Source organism: Procambarus clarkii, chromosome 43 (genome assembly GCF_040958095.1).
Source record: "Procambarus clarkii isolate CNS0578487 chromosome 43, FALCON_Pclarkii_2.0, whole genome shotgun sequence".
NCBI classification, from domain to species: Eukaryota; Metazoa; Arthropoda; class Malacostraca; order Decapoda; family Cambaridae; genus Procambarus; species Procambarus clarkii.
In genome coordinates this window covers 18,413,668-18,419,667 of record NC_091192.1, presented here as the reverse complement: position 1 = coordinate 18,419,667, position 6,000 = coordinate 18,413,668, and the positions used below count along the sequence as shown (strand labels likewise).

Sequence of the window (6,000 nt, the reverse complement as noted above, 5' to 3'; positions counted from 1 at the left end):
GCTAGTACATACAATGCCTAAAGCCACTATTACGCAATGCGTTTCGGGCAAGAAAAACATTAATATCTAGAACTTAATACTAATTGAGCATAAAGAATAAAAAGTGTTGAAAACAAATACAAATAAAGATAAAAAAAAGGGGGAACATGACTGAAAAAGCAGCACAAATACAATAGGTTGACAAACAGTGTTGATTAAAAAAAATAATAATAATAAAATAACAGACATGGGTTGACAATAAAGGAGTGAGGTGGGTTACAGGGAATTTATTAGGTAGTGTTTAGTTTTTATCTTAAACTGGTTGAGAGAGGTACAGTCTTTAACATGGTTGGGAAGGTCATTCCACATTCTGGGTCCCTTGATTTGTAGAGCATTTCTAGTTTGATTAAGTCGTACTCTAGGAATATCAAAACTGTATTTATTCCTGGTGTGGTGCTCATGGGTTCTGTTACAACCTTCAATGAAGCTTTTGAGGTCAGAATAGGCCTAACGGACTTCCTTTCATCACTATTTGAGAAGCTAAACTAAACCATCTTGTGTTGACAGCTGGTAGTAGTGGCGCGCCAGGCTTCCAGGGAGAATGATCCTCCTGCTGCTGCTGCTGCTGCCGCAATAGGCTCCACTTTCTAATGATTTAGATGTCATATATATTGCAGTTCTCTCAGTGGCCTGTTGGTCTAGGGGTATGATTCTCGCTTAGGGTGCGAGAGGTCCCGGGTTCAACTCCCGGACAGGCCCGAGTTAATTTTAAAACAAGGATTTATTATGTTAAATATTATAGTTATATATGTTCTTATACGTAATTGCAACATTAGGAACTTAAATTTGAAAATAAATTCTCTAAAGTCACTGGAAAGGGTACCCGGTGATGCCTGGGTCTGTCTGCCTCTCCTATCATCCTCTTTTCCCTCTTTCCCCTGCAGTTCACCCCTGTCTTTACCCCTACTCGTATAACCACTCCCCTTCTGCCCCCCTCCTTTTGCCCTCTCTCTCACTCCTCTTTCCCCTCCTCCTTTCCTCCCATCATTTCTCTCTCTTCCTTAGAATAAACAATACCAGCAAACACAGCGTAACCACAGTATTACTTCTATAATTATTACTTTGCTTCAACGTTTTAATAACGACGTAATTAGAAAATGATGTGGTTATATTGTGTTTAACTTGCCATATTATTAACGAAAATATTTTGAACAAACATCTGGAAAATTGAACCCCTATTTTGGACTTCGTAGGAGTTCCTGGGATTTGGAATAGGAGCTGATCCTTCTTTAAGTGGTGCGACCTTGACCACACTATGACACTCCTCATACAATAAAAAATCGCCATTCAAAATGTTGTGAGGCTAGCCCCTAGCATCTGACCTGTAACCTTGGACAAACTGATAAAAAACAGATACATTATCTTGTATCGATACAAGACCGAAAGGGGGGGGGGGGGTACATGGCTGCAACCGGGTCTATTTTCCCATTCTTCCCAGTCACCCATTCTTTATTATATCTTTCCCTATCCCCAACCCTCTCTTCTCCTCTCCTCTCCAACTTCTTCCTTCTGCAGCAAGTTCTGGGTTGGTGGACTTTTGTACCATCGTGGCCGAGTCGGTTAAGGCAGGTGTCTGAATATCACCAGAACGTGAGTTGAAGTCACTCCATTTCCTCTAAATGATTTTCATTGATATATCACGCCAGTGGAATTTCACTGTTGCATAATTATATATAACAGAGTGCATGCAGTGCTTATGTTGCCAGCAATGTCATTATAAAATGACATTGAAATCTTAGCAGCGTCAAACGTCATTCAAAAGTTGATGTTTGAAGATTGATTGAGAGTTTTTGTGCACTGAAAATCTTTTGTTCTGGTGCTCAGAGAGAGGATATAAACCCACTTGAACCTGCACAAAAAAATGACAATAAAGTTAATTTTTGAAATTAGTAACCCTACATATGAAGATTTATTTATTTATTTATTTATTTATTTATTTATTTATTTATTTATTTATTTATATACAAGAAGGTACATTAATTGGGTTTATGAGAGTACACATATAGCATTGATAATTATACATTCTTGTAATGCTACTTGCAGGCATAGCGTTTCGGGCATGTTCTTAATCTAACAGAAAAAATTAAGTAGGTAATATGTGGCAAAATTGAAAAAGAAAGTACAGGTACATTTGTAAGAAAATTAGCAGGTAAATTACAGTGAAGTTTGAGGCTTATCAAACAGGTACATTGTAGCATAATTTGAGGAATATTTCTATGTACATTGTTGCAAAATTTGCATTTAACAAAACAACCATGATATAAGATGATGGCAGTGAATACAACGGTGAAGTTGTATGGCTTAGGCACACATTTTGGGGGGAGTGGGCAGCACACGATACAGTGCGAGTTTAAGGCACTAGGTAGGAAACTATGAGGATGAAATTAGGTAGTTTTTGGTTTTACATTTGAATAAAGCGTAGGCTGGACAACTTTTTAATTCGTTAGGGAGTGAGTTCCATAGACTAAGTCTCTTTATTTGCATAGAGTGTTTACACAGATTTAGTTTGACGGGGGATTTCAAAGAGATATTTATTTCTGGTGTGGTGATTATGGGTTCTGTTACATCTGTCAAAGAAGAGTTTCAGATCAGGAATTGCATCTAGGAACAAGGTTTTGTACTTGTAGATGGCACAGAATGTGTGGAGTAAGTTTGTATTTAGCATGTTTAGGGATTTAAACAGGGGGAGCTGTGTGTTCTCTGAAAACAGAGTTTGTTATTGTCCTGATAGCAGATTTTTGCTGAGTGATGATGGGCTTAAGGTGGTTTGCAGCAATTGAACCCCCATGCACAGATACCGTATGTAAGATAGCGATAGATTAGCGCGTAGTATAATGAGAGGACAGCAGAGTTTGGAACATAATTGATTTTAAAAAGTATACTGACCGTTTTTGAGACTTTTTGTTTGTGTTGCATGTGCGTGCTAAAGTTGAGATTCTTGTCTAGGCCAAGGAACTTTACATAATTTTTATTGCTGATGTTAACATTGTCTATCTGAGGCTGAATTGCATTTGTCGATTTTGTTCCAAATAAAATGTAGTAGGTTTTTTCTATGTTTTGTGTGAGTTTGTTGGTTGACATCCATGAGTAAACTTTTTAATTGGTTATTTACATCATTATTCAGTGTATGGATTGGGGGTCTGAATAGAAGGAGGTAGCATCGTCAGGAAATATTATAGGTTTAAAAATGTTAGAGAAGTTGGACAGATCATTGATGTATATTAGAAACATAAGAGGTCCTAGGATGCTGCCCTGTGGCTCCCCTACAATTAATGATAGATTGGGAGAGGTTACATAATTTTTGTCTACATATTGATGTCTGTCACTAAGATTGGATCGAATATAGTTTAGGGCAAGGGACTCGGATTCCAAAGTGGTGAAGTTTAAGTAAGAGGTAGTTATGGTTAACAGTATCAAAGGCCTTTTTCAGATCAATGAAGAGTCCAATTGGGAACTTATTTTTGTCAAGGACTGTGTAAATGGTATCAAGCAGACTAAAAATTGTATCATTGGTACTCTTTTGGGAGCGGAAGCCAAACTGACAGGGACTTAGTACGTTGAATTTTACGAGGTAGGAGTAGAGCTGTTTATATGTAATTTTTTCAAATATTTTTAATAATATAGGTATGGTTGATATTGGTCTGTAAATGTTTATGTCTGCCATATTGCCGCACGAGTAACTGGCGTTACTCGTTCTTTTTCAGGATATCAGGGAAAGGTACGCGAAGATTAAATTATATTGTTTAGGAAGGACAATTTAATTCTTATAAATTAAGAATTAATTAATAAGATTCATTAATCTTAATGGATCATTAAGATTCTAATGAACTAATGTCATTAGTTTATTAAAATTCATTGTCCGGGAAGGCACTGCACGTCGCATGGTGTTCACATCACGTTGGCGCTCGGTTAAACACCCTCAGCTCTGGCCAGTAACTCGTTAGGTGACAGTACAGTCAGCCTCATCCTAGGTCAGGAGTACTTTAATAGGCCTAACGGACTTCTTTTCATCGCCATTCGAGAAACAAAACTGAACCATCTTGGGTTGACAGCTGGTTTTGAAATTGAAATTGAAATAAGTTTATTGAGGTAAAAGGGGGTTGTGGCGCGCTAGGCTTCCCTGGAGACTGATCCTCCTGCTGCTGCTGCCGGCGCAAGCGGCTCCACTTTCTAATCACTTAGTTGTCATATATTGCTATTTTCTCAGCGGCCTGTTGGTCTAGGGGTATGATTCTCGCTTAGGGTGCGAGAGGTCCCGGGTTCAACTCCCGGACAGGCCCGAGTTAATTTTAAAACAAGGATTTGTTATGTTAAATATTATAGTTATATATGTTTTATACGTAATTGCAACATTAGGAGCTTAAATTTGAAAATAAATTCTCTAGTGTCACTGGAAAGGGTACCAGATGGTGCCCGGGTCTGTCTCTCCTATCATCCTCTCTTCCCTTTTGCCCCTGCAGTTCACCCTTGTCTTTACCCTACTCGTATAACCACTTCCCTTCTGCCCCCCCCCCCTTTTGCCCTCTCTCTCTCTCTCTCTCTCTCTCTCTCTCCTCTTTCACTTCTTCCTTTCCTCCCCTCATTTCTCTCCCTCCCTCAGAATAAACAATACCAGCAAACACAGCGTAACCGCAATATTACTTTTATAATTATTACTTTGCTTCAATGTTTTAACGACGTAATTAGAAAATGATGTGGTTATATTGTGTTTAACTTGCCATATTATTAACGAAAATGTTTTGAACAAATATCTGGAAAATTGAACCCCTATTTTGGACTTCGTAGGAGTTCCTGTCAGTTGGAATAGTAGCTGATCCTTCTTAAAGTGAGGCATTGGAATCGACCTTGACCACACTATGATACTCCTCATGCAATCAAAAATCACCCTTCAAAATTTTGTGAGGCTAGCCCCAAGTATCTGGCCTGCAACCTTGGACAAACTGATAAAAAACAGACACATTATCTTGTACAGATACGAGACGGGGAGGGGGGGGGTACATGGCTGCTACCGTGTCTATTTTCCCCTTCTTCCCAGTCACCCATTCTTTATTACATCTTTCCTTATCCCCAACCTTCTCTTCTCCTCTCCAACATCTCTCCTCTCTTCTCCATCCTCTTCTTCCCTCTGCAGTAAGTAGAAAACTAAAAATACAGCTCCAGGCGAGGACAAAATCACCTACAACATTCTAGCCAAGCTAGGAGAAAAGGGTGAAGAAGCCTTCTTGAATCTCATCAACAGAGTAGCGATGACAAGAACTCGACCACTCTCTTGGAACAGTGTAATTATAATTCCCATTCCAAAACCTAAAGACCCAGGAAATTCAAGACCCATCTCATTAACCAGCTGTCTGGCCAAAACTGCAGAAAGAATGGCCCTTAATCGAATTGAATGGAAAACCAATCCACAACACCAAAATATGTTTGCTTACAGAAAAGGTGTTGGAACCACAGAATGCCTTACCTCTCTCTTGGATCAATTCAATAACAAACCTGGAATCCTTATTTTTCTTGACCTTGAAAAAGCCTTCGAGCTAGCCATTGCTCCAGCTACACAGTGCTGCCTTGTGGATAAGGAAATCAAAGGACACGCTCTTGCCTTTGCCAAAGGAAGCCTGCTTAACCGAGAAGCTAAAATCAAATTCCAAGGAAAAACATCGATCTCAAAGAGGCTGGAAAGTGGAACTCCGCAGGGAGGAATACTAAGCCCCTTCCTCTTCAACTGTCTCATGGAACAATTCATGAAACTCAAGCTACCAAAAGCCAAACTTCTTAACTATGCAGACGACTTTGTGGTCACCATCAATGGCAAAGGCGCAAGGAACCATGCACACTGTGAAATCATCCACGTGTGTGATGTGAAAAATAATAGTAGTAGTAGTAGTTGTAGTAGTTAGAAACAGTTGATTGACAGTTGAGAGGCGGGCCAAAAGAGCAGAGCTCAACCCCCGCAAGAACAACGAG

At 39.3% G+C, this 6,000-nt stretch overlaps 2 non-coding genes across 2 annotated transcripts; both read left to right on the top strand.

Annotated features, from left to right (window-relative positions):
* Nucleotides 1-666: 666 nt before the first annotated feature.
* Nucleotides 667-738, top strand: TRNAP-AGG (transfer RNA proline (anticodon AGG)). Its single transcript has one exon. It is a non-coding gene; the product is annotated as a tRNA-Pro (tRNA).
* A 3,509-nt stretch (nt 739-4,247) lies between these two features.
* Nucleotides 4,248-4,319, top strand: TRNAP-AGG (transfer RNA proline (anticodon AGG)). Its single transcript has one exon. It is a non-coding gene; the product is annotated as a tRNA-Pro (tRNA).
* Nucleotides 4,320-6,000: the final 1,681 nt, after the last annotated feature.